This window comes from Manis pentadactyla, chromosome 2 (assembly GCF_030020395.1).
Source record: "Manis pentadactyla isolate mManPen7 chromosome 2, mManPen7.hap1, whole genome shotgun sequence".
NCBI classification, from domain to species: domain Eukaryota; kingdom Metazoa; phylum Chordata; class Mammalia; order Pholidota; family Manidae; genus Manis; species Manis pentadactyla.
The window spans coordinates 89,583,474-89,601,690 of NC_080020.1; the positions used below are offsets into that span (position 1 = coordinate 89,583,474).

Consider the following 18,217-nt stretch of genomic DNA (forward strand, 5'->3'; position numbering starts at 1 on the left):
AGAGGCCCGAACCAAGCCACGCCCACAGCAACAGCGGAGATTAACTCCATAGCAGCCGGGCAGGAAGCAGAAACCCTGTCTGCGCGCAGCTGCGCAGCACAAGCCACTAGAGGTCGCTGTTCTCCCAGGAGAGGAGGGCCACAAACCAACAAGAAGGGAAGTTCTTCCACCTGTCACTCGTCCCAGCTCCGCAAACTATTCCTATCACCATGAAAAGACAAAGCCACAGGCAGACAAAGATCACAGAGACAACACCAGAGAAGGAGACAGACCTAACCAGTCTTCCTGAAAAAGAATTCAAAATAAGAATCATAAACATGCTGACAGAGATGCAGAGAAATATGCACGAGAAATGGGATGAAGTCCGGAGGGAGATCACAGATGCCAGAAAGGAGATCGCAGAAATGAAACAAACTCTGGAAGGGTTTATAAGCAGAATGGAGAGGATGCAAGAGGCCATTGATGGAATTGAAACCAGAGAACAGGAACGCATAGAAGCTGACATAGAGAGAGACAAAAGGATCTCCAGGAATGAAACAATATTAAGAGAACTGTGTGACCAATCCAAAAGGAACAATATCCGTATTATAGGGGTTCCAGAAGAAGAAGAGAGAGGAAAAGAGATGGAAAGTATCTTAGAAGAAATAATTGCTGAAAACTTCCCCAAATGGGGGAGGAAATAATCGAACAGACCACGGAAATACACAGAACCCCCAACAGAAAGGATCCAAGGAGGACAACACCAAGACACATAATAATTAAAATGGCAAAGATCAAGGACAAGGAAAGAGTGTTAAAGGCAGCTAGAGAGAAAAAGGTCACCTATAAAGGAAAACCCATCAGGCTAACATCAGATTTCTCAACAGAAACCCTACAGGCCAGAAGAGAATGGCATGATATATTTAATACAATCAAACAGAAGGGCCTTGAACCAAGGATACTGTATCCAGCACGACTATCATTCAAATATGACGGTGGGATTAAACAATTTCCAGACAAACAAAAGCTGAGGGAATTTGCTTTCCACAAACCACCTCTACAGAACATCTTACAGGGACTGCTCTTGATGGGAGCACTCCTAGAAGGAGCACAGCACAAAACACCCAACATATGAAGAATCAAGGAGGAGGAATAAGAAGGGAGAGAAGAAAAGAATCTCCAGACAGTGTATATAACAGCTCAACAAGCGAGCTAAGTTAGGCAGTAAGATACTAAAGAGGCTAACCTTGAACCTTTGGTAACTACGAATTTAAAGCCTGCAATGGCAATAAGTACATATCTTTCAATAGTCACCCTAAATGTTAATGGGCTGAATGCACCAATCAAAAGATACAGAGTAATAGAATGGATAAAAAAGCAAGACCCATCTATATGCTGCTTACAAGAAACTCACCTCAAACCCAAAGACATGTACAGACTAAAAGTCAAGGGATGGAAAAACATATTTAAGGCAAACAACAGTGAGAAGAAAGCAGGGGTTGCAGTACTAATAACAGACAAAATAGACTTAAAAACAAAGAAAGTAACAAGAGATAAAGAAGGACACTACATAATGATAAAGGGCTCAGTCCAACAAGAGGATATAACCATTCTAAATATATATGCACCCAACACAGGAGCACCAGCATATGTGAAACAAATACTAACAGAACTAAATGGGGAAATAGACTGCAATGCATTCATTCTAGAAGACTTCAACACACCACTCACCCCAAAGGATAGATCCACCGGGCAGAAAATAAGTAAGGACACGGAAGCACTGAAAAAACGGTAGAGCAGATGGACCTATAAGACATCTATAGAACTCTACATCCAAAAGGAACAGGATATACATTCTTCTCAAGTGCACATGGAACATTCTCAAGAATAGACCACATACTAGGCCACAAAAAGAGACTCAGAAAATTCCAAAAGATTGAAATCCTACCAACCAACTTTTCAGACCACAAAGGCATAAAACTAGAAATAAACAGTACAAAGAAAGCAAAGAGCCTCACAAACACATGGAGGCTTAACAACATGCTCCTAAATAATCAATGGATCAATGACCAAATCAAAATGGAGATCCAGCAATATATGGAAACAAATGACAACAACAACACTAAGCCCCAACTTCTGTGGGACACAGCAAAAGCAGTCTTAAGAGGAAAGTATATAGCAATCCAAGCATATTTAAAAAAGGAAGAGCAATCCCAAATGAATGGTCTAATGTCACAATTATCGAAATTGGAAGAAGAAGAACAGATGAGGCCTAAGGTCAGCAGAAGGAGGGACATAATAAAGATCAGAGAAGAAATAAATAAAATTGAGAAGAATAAAACAATAGCAAAAATCAATGAAACCAAGAGCTGGTTCTTCAAGAAAATAAACAAAATAGATAAGCTTCTAGCCAGACTTATTAAGAAGAAAAGAGAGTCAACACAAATCAACAGTATCAGAAACGAGAAACGAAAAATCACGACAGATCTCGCAGAAATACAAAGAATTATTAGAGAATACTATGAAAACCTATGTGCTAACAAGCTGGGAAACCTAGGAGAAATGGACAACTTCCTAGAAAAATACAACCTTACAAGACTGACCCAGAAAGAAACAGAAAATCTAAACAGCCCAATTACCAGCAATGAAATTGAAGTGGTAATCAAAAAACTAACAAAGAACAAAACCCCCAGGCCAGATGGATTTACCTCAGAATTTTATCAGACATACAGGGAAGACATAATACCCATTCTCCATAAAGTTTTCCAAAAAATAGAAGAGGAGGGGATACTCCCAAACTCATCCTATGAAGCTAACATCACCCTAATACCAAAACCAGGCAAAGACCCCACCAAAAAAGAAAACTACAGACCAATATCCCTGATGAACATAGATGCAAAAATACTCAACAAAATATTAGCAAACCGAATTCAAAAACACATCAAAAGGATCATACACCATGACCAAGTGGGATTCATCCCAGGGATGCAAGGATGGTACAACATTCGAAAGTCCATCAACATCATCCACCACATCAACAAAAAGAAAGACAAAAACCACATGATCATCTCCATAGATGCTGAAAAAGCATTTGACAAACTTCAACATCCATTCATGATAAAAACGCTCAGCAAAATAGGAATAGAGGGCAAGTACCTCAACATAATAAAGGCCATCTATGATAAACCCACAGCCAACATTATATTGAACAGCGAGAAGCTGAAAGCATTTCCTCTGAGATCGGGAACTAGACAGGGATGCCCACTCTCTCCACTGTTATTTAACATAGTACTTGAGGTCCTAGCCATGGCAATCAGACAAAACAAAGAAATACAAGGAATCCAGATTGGTAAAGAAGAAGTTAAACTGTCACTATTTGCAGATGACATGATACTGTACATAAAAAACCCTAAAGACTCCACCCCAAAACTACTAGAACTGATATCGGAATACAGCAAAGTTGCAGGATACAAAATCAACACACAGAAATCTGTGGCTTTCCTATACACTAACAATGAACCAACAGAAAGAGAAATCAAGAAGACAACTCCATTCACAATTGCATCAAAAAAAATAAAATACCTAGGAATAAACCTAACCAAAGAAGTGAAAGACTTATACTCTGAAAACTACAAGTCACTCTTAAGAGAAATTAAAGGGGACACTAACAGATGGAAACTCATCCCATGCTCGTGGCTAGGAAAAATTAATATCGTCAAAATGGCCATCCTGCCCAAAGCAATATACAGATTTGATGCAATCTCTATGAAACTACCAGCAACATTCTTCAATGAACTGGAACAAATAATTCAAAAATTCATATGGAAACACCAAAGACCCCGAATAGCCAAAGCAATCCTGAGAAAGAAGAATAAAGTAGGGGGGATCTCACTCCCCAACTTCAAGCTCTACTATAAAGCCATAGTAATCAAGACAATTTGGTACTGGCACAAGAGCAGAGCCACAGACCAATGGAACAGACTAGAGAATCCAGACATTAACCCAGACATATATGGTCAATTAATATTTGATAAAGGAGCCATGGACATACAATGGCGAAATGACAGTCTCTTCAACAGGTGGTGCTGGCAAAACTGGATAGCTACATGTAGGAGAATGAAACTGGACCATTGTCTAACCCCATATACAAAAGTAAACTCAAAATGGATCAAAGACCTGAATGTAAGTCATGAAACCATTAAACTCTTGGAAGAAAACATAGGCAAAAACCTCTTAGACATAAACATGAGTGACCTCTTCTTGAACATATCTCCCCGGGCAAGGAAAACAACAGCAAAAATGAGTAAGTGGGACTATATTAAGCTGAAAAGCTTCTGTACAGCAAAAGACACCATCAATAGAACAAAAAGGAACCCTACAGTATGGGAGAATATATTTGAAAATGACACATCCGATAAAGGCTTGACGTCCAGAATACATAAAGAGCTCACATGCCTCAGCAAACAAAAAACAAATAACCCAATTAAAAGATGGGCAGAGGAACTGAACAGACAGTTCTCCAAAAAAGAAATACAGATGGCCAACAGACACATGAAAAGATGCTCCAAATCGCTAATTATCAGAGAAATGCAAATTAAAACTACAATGAGGTATCACCTCACACCAGTAAGGATCGCTGCCATCCAAAAGACAAACAACAACAAATGTTGGCGATGCTGTGGAGAAAGGGGAACCCTCCTACACTGCTGGTGGGAATGTAAGTTAGTTCAACCATTGTGGAAAGCAGTATGGAGGTACATCAAAATGCTCAAAACAGTCTTACCATTTGACCCAGGAGTTGCACTCCTAGGAATTTACCCTAAGAATGCAGCAATCAAGTATGAGAAAGATCAGTGCACCCCTATGTTTATCGCAGCACTATTTACAATAGCCAAGAATTGGAAGCAACCTAAATGTCCATCGATAGATGAATGGATAAAGAAGATGTGGTACATATACACAATGGAATACTACTCAGCCATAAGAAAAGGGCAAATCCTACCATTTGCAGCAACATGGATGGAGCTGGAGGGTATTATGCTCAGTGAAACATGCCAAGCGGAGAAAGAGAAATACCAAATGATTTCACTCATCTGTGGAGTATAAGAACAAAGGAAAAACTGAAGGAACAAAACAGCAGCAGAATCACAGAACTCAAGAATGGACTAACAGGTACCAAAGGGAAAGGGACTGGGGAGGATGGGTGGGTAGGGAGGGATAAGGGGGGGAATAAGAAGGGGGGTATTAAGATTACCATGCATGGGGGGTGGGAGAAAGTGGAGGGCCGTATAACACAGAGAAGACAAGTAGTGATTCTACAACATTTTGCTATGCTGATGGACAGTGACCGTAAAGGGGTTTATAGGGGGGACCTGGTATAGGGGAGAGCCTAGTAAACATAATATTCGTCATGTAAGTGTAGATTAATGATACCAAAAAAAAAACAAAACAAAAGGGCAGTTCCTGTGTGGTAACCTCCAATGAGTTCTACACAAGGGTATAAAGGGCATATAAAAGTGTAGGCAAAGGGTCTGTTTGTGTTTATACAGAGGATCAAAGCCTAATTGGGCTACCCCAAAAATGAACTAAGATACGATATGAAAAAGAACTTCCAACATCAGCACTCTTTGGAAGACTCATGCCAGAAGATGATCAGCAAAAAACCCCAACAAAGATCCACGCACTGCTACAGCTGTAGATGCACTCATCCCACCAGCTCCTGGACTTGCCATGGGAATGAAGGAGATATCTAAGCTAGCCTGTGCATACAGTAAAACAACAAATTTGACTGGATCTATACTGTTGGAACTCAACCAAGAATTAGGAGAAGTGCAAATTGTAGCACTCCAAAATCTTACAACTACAGACTATTTACTGTTAAAAGAACATAAGGGATGTGAACATTCCCCAGGAATGGGTTGTTTTAATTTGTCTGATTTCTCTCAGACTGTTCAAGTTCAGTTGGACAATATCTATCATATCATAGATAAGTTTTCACAAATGCCTAAGGTGCCTAACTGGTTTTCTTGGTTTCACTGGAGATGGCTGGTAATTACAGATATGTTTTGGTTATGTAACTATACTCCTATTATGTTAATGTGTGTGCACAATTTAAGTAGTAGCTTAAAACCTATACATGCTGAAATTACTCTACAAGAAGATATGTCAAAGAAATAATCAATCTTCCCATGTTTTCTTCCACCTGCTACTTCTATAGCTTTTCTTCTTCCTTCCTAATTACAACCCTTAAATAGAATTCGTGCCTCATATCAAATTTACCGAGTATCATAATTCTTCCAAGTGGTAAAGACACCTCAAGACAAATGCTGGGCATAGAAGCTACAGGGCATAAATATGCAAAGAAATAAAAAGCTAACCATTTCAAACAATAAGGCTTCTCTCTCACTTACCAACTTTACATTTCCCTTTATGGCCCCGGAAGGTGACTGGTTAGCCAGAGACGGGTAAGATTCCTCAAGGGAGGAACAACCTAAGACAGGCACAGTCGCAGCGGGGTCATCAGGTGAGAAATTGGGGATCAACAGAGTTGAGGCTTAGAACCTCACCCCCCCTGTTCTGAGAGAAATCTTCTGCATCCGTGGATGTTTTATTGCCCTTGTGTAGCTTGGATTAACACAGAGTCTACAGGCACACACCTGATCATGTACATTTGCTCTCTTACAACACTAAACTATGTTTTATACCTTTATCTTGTATCTACCTACCACTTCAGCATTTTATTAAAAATAATAATAAAGAGAGAAATGTGGTATCCACATATAAATCAAGTATAAAAATCAAAAATTCATATTTGAACTGACTGTTTGTAGTTCATAATGCATGAGCAAAACCAAAAGTTTCTGTGATGACTGCCCTTGTACTGATCACTATGTAACTTATTCATTATGTAAGAATTTGTTCTCCATGTAAGAACTTGTTTGTTATGCCTCAGAAGATTGGAGACTGATGAAAATTAGGCTTGGGGTGGATTAATGATTGTGCATTGAGCATTGACTTCCTTATACAGAATTTTATTGTTGTTAACAACCATTTGATTAATAAATATGAGAGATGCCCTCACAAAAAAAAAAAGTACACACTTCCAATGGTAAAATAAATAAGTAACCGGGATGTAATGTATAGCATAAGGAATATAGTCAAGATATTGTAACAGCTTGGTATGGTGATAGCTGGTACCTAGAATTGTCATGTATATAAATGTTGAATCACTGTGTTGTACACCTGAAACTAATGTAATGTAATACTGTGTGTCAACTACCCTTCAATAAAAAATAATTATCTACAAAAAAAAAAACAAAAACAAATAGAGATAAGGGATTACTGTATTATACACACTTTTATATACACAAAAGTTAGGAACCTTTTGGTCAATAGGTTTTTCTGCAAATAGGTGAGATCATTTTCAGACTGGTATTTAAGACCTGTCCATGGAGGGGGCAAAAGTGGCATGAGATATGACTCCCTGCTTCAAGTAATTCTCTTTTAAAACATGTAAAACATTTTGGAATTGAATTACAGTGGTTTACAAATATTTTTCATTTAATTACAGTCTGACTTTTTAATTTAGTGTAAAGTTCCTCATCAACTTTACTGTATGTGTGTGTGTGTATATGTGTGAGTTTCTTTTATACCAGGAAACTCAGTAATGCTAATGCTAATCTCGAAGTACTAATATAACAGAGGTATCTGGTAATTAATATTATAAACAACTTAGTAAAAGACAGGTAGGAGTGGATGAAAGAGCTTGGGCAATGGAGAAAGGAGGCATGAATCTGAACCTGCTCCTGTCTCATTATGTAAACTTGGGAAAGAATAATAATCCTTATCTAATGGGTGTTTTATGAGGAAAAGAATTAATGTATATAAAGCATATGCTGTTTTAAGCTGCCTGGGAGACTTTTGGAAATTAGGTATGAATTATTAAAAACTATAATTCTGTGTTTAAAAGTTAGTGTTTAGTAACTAACTGTAGTATCTTTAAGGATGAAATCATGCGCTCAGGCCTCATCTGGACACGTGTGATGACCAGAACACCTGCAGTGGAGGAGGTTAATCAAAACCAGGTAAAGTTTAGTTAGAAACAGCAGCTTGAAGAGTTGTTGTCTGTTTAATGGAGGTTTAAATCAGAAGGGGTATGTTCTGACAGAGGGAATGGAGTTCTGCATGAAGAGCACATAAGTGTGACTGGAAAGATAAGAAAAAGCTACACACAAGAGAAAACACAGCCACCAACTCAAGGAGAAACCCTGAAGTCCCTGTGGAGAGATGGCATGGCACAGTGGAACGCTCACAAGCTCGACACCTAGCTGGTCGCAAATGCCTGGTCAGCCACTGGTGTTTGTGTGACACGAGGCAAAGCATGAGAAGTCTCCAAAGGTCCGCCCCATCAGCGCAAATCGGGAAAATACCTACCTAGCACAGGAAATCTGTGTGAAATGCATGACACAATTCCCTATACACAGGGACATCTGTCTAGCAAGTAGCTTATTTTATTTCTTAGTTATCATTAGCTATTGTAATCCCCTAACACCAGTGTGAAAGCAGCTCCCCAATGTAACAAATGAAAACTAGTCAACTACCTAGCCAAAACAGGAGCAGTACTGATGAGATAGAAAACAAACAACAGACAATGAATGAGCAAAAAAAGTCATCATTTTGTATCCCTAGAAAAACCAACCACAGGGGAAAAAAAAACAGAAAGAATGATATTGGAATATTAGGGAAACATGTTTTGCTGGGACCAAAAGGAGTGAAGTTTTAAGGGACCTGGTAACTAAACATCAAAAAAACAGAGTTCACAGCTACATTTTACAGCCTTCACTAAGTGCAGCCAAATTCCAATGCAGAATTGGCCAGATGGAAGCAGACAGAAAAAAGCTGGACTGCCAAACTAAGACTGTACACATCCAGTCAAAAAATGTAGTATATACCTAAGGAATAGTGCTGGATGAGAGCCTTTCTGTGGAGAAGAGTAATGTGCTGACGTGGCCAGTGGGATCCCAACCCTCGGAAGGGGGTATGCAGGTAGAATCAGTGATGTTTTCTTTCCCCAGGATTCCCCCATGATGATCCACAGTACAACAGTGGTCACCAGCAGGACAGTGCCTACAGGCTGACCGCACCAACAGGCAGAGAAAAGATGTAAAACCGCAACTGCATTATACACACATTTTCCTTAAGAATTTTCCCACAGCAGTTTCCATTCCTGCAGGGACTGAGGAGTGAGGTCATTTCAGAAAAGACACATCCCATTCATGGGTCCTGATGCCAGGTCCTGGACAGTGGAAGCTCTCACAACATGTTGGAAAACAAGGAAGCAAAAACAAGCTCCAGAATCACTTAAAGTAGTGATACCATGTCCTAAGTCCTACAAAATAAGAATAAATATACCATACACACTATTATACAGGACCTCCCTGTGTTCTCTGAGCAGCTGTACTGTACCTAGCCTCAAAATGTGTATTCCAATATAAGGAACTTTAAATACGTCTTCTTAGAACATTTTTGATGTGACGCTACAAATGGCTGAGCTCTGCTCACACAAACCAGACAAACATCAACTATAACCTAACAGATCTGGGCTACTACCTTCCTATTCTCGGCATATTTGTTGAATTAATTAAGCAAGGAGACCATTAGACTGCAGTGGTTTTAATGCCTTAGTGGCCTCATAAGCAAATCCAAACCTAAGCCTGTAAATGCCTCAAGGTTAAGCCAAACACAAAGAGCCCCTAGGCTCTCCCCAGGGAGGCAACCACCTCAGCAGCGGCCCATGGGATCGTTTAGGTGCTTGCTCCTGGACTGTCTCTACAAGTCTTTCCCCGGAGCTCCTAACTCCCTCTGATTTATCTCTGCCCAACTAGAACCCGCATTTGCTCAGGTAAACTCCAGTATTTTCCTATGCCTCAGCTTATCTTTCAGCATCTCCAAACTCAGTCCTAAATACCACTCTAGTTTATTGTCATGTTCTCTCACATTCAAAAGAGGAAAGTGTTTCAGAGACCCGCCCCATGCCCCCTACCCTGGCACCTTGTAAAATAAGGGAACTAAGACTTAGGGAGGTTGAGGGACAGCCATGATCATAATGTTGCTAATGTTAATCCCTCTGGGAAGCTGACCAAATAACTTCTAACAAGTTCTAACTATATCTATGCAAGTTGCCAGTCCTCAGCAGGTATGAATGACCAATGCTACTCAGTTATGATTGATGGAAAAGTTACAATGAAAGTTAAAATAATGTGTCATGTTTATTCACATGAGAAATCTATTCGTTTGAGGATTGCCACAAATGGCTACAATTTGGATGTTCATATCAGACCAACAACAATTTGGAAACAGGAGTATTTTTAGTTACATCAAGCTTATAGTGACAGTGCTCCAAGCAGTTCACATACCACAGAGAAGCATTTTTAAAATTATCATTTCATACGGCTGTATTTTTAAAAAGCAACATTAAAAATATTTCACTAAAATGAATATTTCACCAAAAGACTAGAAGTCTGATACCTGATTTCAGCTTCCTATACGTCCTCACTTGTCCCTTACCCTCCAAGCCACCAGCAGACCACACTGGATTCTGGCCAAGCACGAACGGGCAGGACCTATAATTTCACTGCTCACCCTGCTGGCCTCTTGAGAAAATCATTTTGGTCTCTCCCTGTGCCTCTCTGCCACAAACCTGCAAGTCCCTCTCGGAGGCTTAGTGGTCCTTCTGTTTGCCTTGAACGGACTTACTTTCACATCTGCTCTAATACCAACAGCAAAGTGATTCCACATTACAGCTGAAACCCCACCCAAATCCACATGAAGGAGTGGGCCATCCCAGCACCTACTACAGGTACCAATTTATCAGGACGGTATACTAAACCAACATGGGAATAAACCTGCAATACACTGCCAGTGACCTCAGATATCAGCCCACTCCTGGCTCCCACCAAGGTGCGTATTTAAAAGCATCCCACAAGGTATTGCCTTTCCCTGTGGTACACGCTAGTGAGTTCAATGGTTTTCTCACAGACTGAGTGTCAGCTCTTGAGATGAACTGACACAACAGCCAAGGTAGGCACCAAGGGGTCAACAAAACACAGAACTATAGGAGGCAGTAGGAGTATTATTAGTTATTATTATTATTACTATTATTATTAATTATTATTAGTTGGAGCAAACAGATCACATTAGTATTTCAATTTGAAGCATTCACCTATGATGCCTATGAAACTGTCTGGTTTGGAAAAAAAAAACTTCCAAAAAGAGAGAGAGAACACGCTAAAGAAAAATGGGGACTGTTTTGCTATCATGGAAGTAAAAAAATGTATTTTTAAATGTAATTTAAACAAATTACTACTGTTCATGTAATTTTTCCTATAATCAGAGAGTTTGTGATGAAAGATAACTTCAACTAAGTCTAAAAATATTATGCTATATTCCAGATATGTAATAAACCTTAATTTTTAAATATCAACCCATGTACACAATTTTTTAAAGAGAAAATCAGCTTCTCCTCACACTAAATGACTATTGGACAAATAGTTAAAAAATATCCACTTGAAGGCTGCTAAATTATTGCCTTGTTCCCAGAATCCTATGTACCTGTGCTGGCCCCGCCCTGGCCTCAGCCCCATTAGCACAGACACACATAAAATTAACCCCAGCTCTTCTCGTGCTGTTCCCTCTTCTCCATCACAAAGTTGCCCCCTCTTGCCATTTCTGTTGCTTCTCCTCTTTCAGAAGCAGAGAGGTACCTTTCCTTCCTTGTTTCTTCCTCAGCTCCCACATATGATTTTGGTTTTATCCATTCATTTTCTCCCTTCCCTCTTCAGTTTCCTGTTCTTCAGTTAAATCCTTCCTCTTGGGTAACACCTCATAGAGCCTGAGTCTCCTTACCCTGACACACCCATTTTCTCCTCTTTGGCACCCTGATTGACTATCCTCTTTCTCTTCTGCATGTCATTCTCCAAACTTTTGAAGGAATAGTCTACTTGATAGAGTAAATGACCTATATTTCCTCACCACTTCCATTTTCCTTGACCAAAGGCGCAGACAGGCAGCAGAAATGTGAGAAGGAGATTGGGTACAACTGAGGCAAATGAGGCAAACTGGAGGGAGCAAACTCCCACTGCCCACCTCCCAAATGCCCTCCCACCACACCCCCAAATCAGGGGTTCCAGCCAGCATCCAGCCCAGGAGGAATGGGGGCCCTAGGTGGCTTATGTTTGGGATTTGGGATTTTTATGTGAAATCTAACCATTTTTAAATATTAGCAATTAATTTTTTAACTATTGAGGACCAAATAAAATACCTCTTCTGGTTGGATTCAGCCTATGGCCCTGCAATTTGCAAACTGTGCAAACCCAACACTCTCCAAAATCAGTTCTCTTAAAAGTTATCGGTCACAATACAGCTGCCATAAACAGTGGTCTTTCTCATCTCACTTTCTTCAGTGTTGGGAGATGGGCACGTTTTAGCACAAACTCCTGTGTTAAACTTCCATAAAGAAGATTCTGTGACTCTATGTCTCTTGACTGTTCTGTCATGTCTCCTCTTAGGATGTCTCCTCTTAGGCTTATCTTGCTTGATTATTTTTTTTCTCTTTCAAAAACCTCTAATTGCAAAGATCACCTAATATTGGGGCTTCAACTATTCCCACTACAGAGCTCAATTCCCAAAAAAATCTCCAGCTTCTCTCCTCAACTACATTCTCAAACTTCTGCGGATTGGTTGCAAGAAACCCCAAATGCCCTGTGCTGACTCATCCTCTTCCTCAGCACTGTTGCCACCAAATCCACTTATTTCATCTCTTTCCTCTTAGCCAACCAGCCTGAAAACTTCACCAATTGCTCCCTCTCTTCTGACACCCAATCAGTCCCCAGTTCTCTTCTGGGACCTCTGCAAAATCTATCATGAATGTCTTCACCTCTTCTTTCTTCCACCTTGACTCTCACCAGCTCTCAGCTGGGCAACTGAGCCCAGCACCTGCAAACCCATCTCCAGGCCCAGGTCCTTCATCTTTCCACCTCCACGCTGCTGCCAGATTTATCTTCCTGAAGGACTCAAGTCCTGGCACTCCTGTGCTCAGAACAATTAAATGGCTCCATATTGCCTACACAAAATGGAACTCAAGGCCCTCACCAGCTGACCTTTCCCGACCCTTTCAGCCTGGTCACCCTCCACTCCCTTTCTAACACCCTGCATTTCAACCAAATTTACAATGTATTCCCTAAACAAAGCTCAATCTCTCAAACCCCTCTCCTGCATGAAATATCCTCCCTTCCCTCTACCAAAATCTGAAATGGCAAGCAGACTCTTTTTTTAAATGTCCCAAATGCCTCCTGACTAATGTAATCCTTCTCTTTTCCGAGATCCCATAACCCCATGTGCATTCCCCTGGCAGGACTTAGCACAGCTGAACCTCCATCAGGATTCATGTTGCATGTGTTATCTCAGTAAGATGGTAGGTTCCTTGGGGTGGCAGGCTTTGGGTCTCATTTGTCTCAGACCCCTCACAAAGCTGGCACAGTGACTTACATTTATATATTTAAGGACCAGATGACTGGGCCTGTCTCGAGACTGCCTGTAATCATAATAATAATTACATCATAGGTTTTCTCCACCTGGAGTTGAGTCTAGTAGTATAAGAGAGTGAGGCCTGCTTGTCTTGGAATGAGGATGATACATATGCTGTGGGTGCAATTTCACATTTCTCATTTTAGCTTAACACTGGCTCATGTCAAATGAACTTTAACTGCTATTTTTAGTTTCCTCTCAGCTGGAGATTAGAGCTATTGCTTGGTCAACAGGATAGCAAGCTCCTTTGTGTCAAAATAGTTCTCTCACCCTGCCCCTACCTCTACATCCCTTGTATTACCTTAGACTTGTCCTCCTCCAAGATTCAGCCCACAGCATCTGATCCACAAAGTTGCCTTGGACTATGAAGTTTTCATTCCATTCTCCTTAAAGGTAAACATAGTATTTTTTATTGAAACAGAAATACATCCCACATGGTTAAAAATAATTCAAAAAGAACAAAATATACTGAATGAAATTTTCCTTCTGACACCATAGTTCCTCAGTTGAGGAAGTCTCTCAGTCTCTTCAAAGACAAACACTGGACCAGTTTGGGGGGTACCCTTCCACAAGTTTCCCTTTCCTTGCAAATGTATATAAAATATAATTACTTTTTTTAGAGAAAAAAAGAATACAATGTACACTCTTGTGCTACTTGGGTTTTGTTCCTGACAATATTCAGTAACTTGTAAATCTAAATTAATACATGCAGAGCCCTTAGAATGGTGTCCTGGGCCATAGTAAATGCTAAATAAACAACCCTTCACATGGAGCTTCCCCACACTCAAGAGTTTATACCACTTAGACCTCAGAAGCACACAGGAGAACTCTGTGGTTCTGCTGGACAAGAGATTAGAGGTGCTTCTTCCCACTCACAAACTGAGACAGCCCTCCTGCAGACCTGGCTGCCACCTCTTCCCCTTGTGTGGCATTTGCTGGAAACGCTGACACCAGAGCTCGCTCTCTCCTCAGTAAAATCACACCTACCTCCCTCTGATCCCGCCAAGTCTAAATACATGGAGGAGTAAAGGCTTCATAAGGGTTTTGCTGCAACTCCTTTCAGAAAACTGAGAAAAACACCGTCTTGCACTTTGATTACATGGTAACAAAGATAAGTTCACCCAGATATAATGAGCAGTGTTGAATCTGTACCCCTATCAGTTTTGCCCAAGTTGGCTCAGCTGTGTTCCAGGTCATGGGGTGTTTCTAGAGGATAACGTGGAGTCCCTTGCATTGAGCTCCTGTCCCAAACTTCTCCGACGACTCTACTCAAATAATTCACAGGTGGTGCAAATTAAGGGGCTCATCCGACGAGGGCAAGGCTGCGTGGTCGAGCGGCTTTGGGAGCCGACCTGGGAAGGCTCTGTTCCCCTAATACGCAGTTTTCAGTTTGGGCGCCTGTGTAGGAAAGCTGAGGAACTCATCCTGGGTTCCGTCCGTCTTCAGCTCCTCAGCGGGGCCCGCGGCCCTTCCCGCTGCCCCGTCTGCCCACCTGACCAGCCGTCATCCTGCCCTGCTTCCGGCCCTGGTACCCAGAATGCATCTCGGCAGTCCCGCCACCGAGTGGGGGCTGGGTGGGGCGGCCGCGCTGGTCGGGCTGCGCGAGAGCCCCTGGAGTACTGAGAGCCTGGGTCCTCTGTGGAACGTGCGAGAGCTTGTACAAGGCTGCGGCCCCGAGGAAAGCTGGTGGCTTAAACAAACACTGACATCCTGAGCAGATAGCCGTCCGTTTAAATTCACTCTCCCCAGAGACTTCAAGCACGCGAACCTGTGTGGGCTCCCAGACACAGACAGGGTCCACCCAGCAACTGAAAACTGGGAGAAACAGAGGCACTTCTGAGGCTCAATCGAGGAAGAAACATGAGATGCTTGACCCCTTCATGTTACTTGTTGAGAGGCTTATGGTTGGGGCGGAGGCACTGGGTCCAAACGGGGGCTGTCATAGCCAACTACGACAACTGTTCTTAACACTGACCTGCCAAAACACTTTCCAAAGCCCTGTAGCACCGGATACACATGCCCGCATAACTGCACACACACAGGGAAAATGAGCTTCTTTCATAAATAACAGCTGCAGATTTTTAACGAAATGGTATTTTTGCTGAGCCTGTCATATAGACTAGCCCAAAGTCCCTGTCAATGAGAATATTAAAAATACAGGAATAATTTGAGAAAACAGGGCATAGTTACCTAAAGTGGCACTTTGCCAGGCTGCCTGGACCAAAAGAGACCCAGCGACTACTGAATGACCTCAAGTGTTCTGGACTAGGACAAGGAGAAACTTTTGTGAGTAAAATAATAATCAGGCCAACCTCTTAAAGCCCTGGGTGTGAACACGAAGCTGAGGGTCAGCAGGGCACCCCAAACAGGGTGTCAGGGCTCAGACCAACCTCTAGAGGAGGACCCAGGCTGCAGTTGAGTCTGTTCACGGATGGGCTGTGGGCTGTGGGCTGAGCAGTGTGCTGAGGCGAACTGTCCAAGGCCCCCTTGCACAGATGTGAGAGCAGAGTCAGGCATACGTTTCGGGAAAGGATCAGACACTCTCCAGGGAAGGATGGATGACAACTCCATGCAGCTGTCTGGAAAGTTCATGGCTTTTGAGTTGTTCCAGTGACTTTAGTGAATTAAATGTTTGAGGAAGGAGTTCCAGACAAAACTCTGAATTTAGTCTAGCTTCCAGTTGCTTAGGCCAAAAACCTTGGTATCATACTTGACACCTCTCTCTCTCTCTGTCTCTCTGTCTCTGTCTCTGTCTCTCTCTGTCTCTCTCTATGTCTCTCTCTCTTCCTCCATCTTTCTGTTTCTCTGCACATCAAATCTATCAGGTAATCCTATTGGCTCTATTTTCAAAATATATCCAAGTTCCGCCCATTTTTCACTACCTCTGTTGCTATCACCCTGTCCAAGCCACCATCTGCTCTTGCCTTGATTACTGAAATAACTTCCCCAGGGCTCTTGTTTCCACTCTTGCTCCTCTACAGTCCACACATCAGCCAGAGGGATACTTTTAAAATACAAGTCAGATAGTGTCCCTTGTCTGCTGGAAACCCAATGATGACTCCCTGTCTTACACAGAGGAAAAGCTAAAGTCCTTCTGCTGCTTTACAAGATCCAATAGTCTGGCCCCACATCTGTTTGGGCCTCATCTCCTCCTCTGAGCCTCACTCACCCACCGGTGCCACACTGGCCTCCTCTTCCTGGTTGAGCTGACCAGGACCACTCCTGCCTCCTCAAATGCAGTTGCCTCAGCCTGGGAAGCTCCTCCCCCAGATACAGTCACAACTCCCCCTCGGCTCCTCAGGCCTTCTCTCACATGTCAACTTCTCAGAAAGCCTACCCTATCTAAATTTACAAGTGTGTACAAATCCTCTTTGAATTGTTCTTTTTCATATCATTTGTCACTTCCTAATGTCACATATCAGCACATATACATACATAGAATGCATTTATTATATATTTATTATGCTTTCTGTCTTTTCCCACACTAAAATGCAGAGCTCCACTAGAACAAGGAGTTTTACACAATTTGTTAAATTGTTGACTCCTTTGAGCCTACTACAATGTCTGGCATATAGATGGCTCTCAATACAAAGAGTTTAAATGAACAAATGAAGTAATTTAGGGTCAAAAACCATTGAATGGCCCCTTTATTCCAGACTAGGTGCTCCTCCATGGTAGGAAATGTATCATCCATCCATTCATACATGTGATAAGTAGTTACCGAACACCTACCCTATACCAAGCACTGTGCTAGGTTCTAAAATACAAGGATGTACAAAACATTTATAGTCCTGCCTTCATGAAGTTTACAATTTAGTGACAGGAGACAGATAATAACTATAATGATAAAGAGAGAATTATCACTGACATAAGTGTACCATTAAAATACCCAGGAAAGGTATTATGTTTTGGGTTAGGTTGGTGGCAGAGGAGATGGAAAGAGGTAACCAGATTCAAGATCATTTAGAAGATAGAAAATATAGGGGTTGTCAATGGATTAGATGAGACTGAGGAGATTTCATGACAAAGGTGAGTCCCAAAATTCTGGCTTAAGAAATTGGGTAGATTAAAGTGCCCTTTGCATAAATTAGGGTAGTAGGCTGAATAATGGTCCCCTAAAAGATACTCATGCCTCACTCTCTGGAACCTGTAAATGCTACCTTATCTGCAAAAAGGATATTTGCAGGTGTGATCCACCTAAGAATCTTGAAATCAGGAGGTTTTTATGGATTATATTGGTGAGCCTTAAAGAGTAGAGTGGTGGAGCCACAAGCCAAGTGTGAGTGTTAATTTTGAGCATCAATTTGACTGGGCCAAGGGCTGTCCAGACACATTCTGTCTGTGTCTGTGAGGGTGTTTCTGGATGAGATTAGCATTTGAATATATTAACTGAGTGTCTTGCCAATGGGTTTCAGCCCCAGGCAAGTTCACTATGGATTCTCACTATGAATTCAAAGTGACCAAAGAAAATGACAGTCAAACGTTCTTGGGGTAAAAGGGTTATACCCAACTTTATTTCTACGGTAGCAGGTCAATCACAAAAATCCTCTGCTCTGCTCTTCTGCAGCCTTGCAGCCGTGCCACCATGTCACCCCCACACCACTGGGTGGAGCTCTTTATATAGAGTCAATAGTAACGTATTGCCCACATGTGT

At 41.6% G+C, this 18,217-nt stretch overlaps 1 long non-coding RNA gene across 2 annotated transcripts in view; it reads right to left on the bottom strand.

Moving 5' to 3' along the window:
* The window catches only part of LOC130681449 (uncharacterized), a 121,545-nt gene extending 106,218 nt beyond the window's left edge, over window positions 1-15,327 (bottom strand). For both annotated transcript variants that reach the window (XR_008994609.1, XR_008994612.1), the window contains exons 1-2: window positions 14,551-15,327; window positions 13,865-13,949 (exon numbers count right to left, since the gene is read on the bottom strand). This is a non-coding gene — a long non-coding RNA (uncharacterized LOC130681449). The remainder of the gene's footprint in view (window positions 1-13,864; window positions 13,950-14,550) is intronic.
* Between the last annotated feature and the right edge of the window lie 2,890 nt (window positions 15,328-18,217).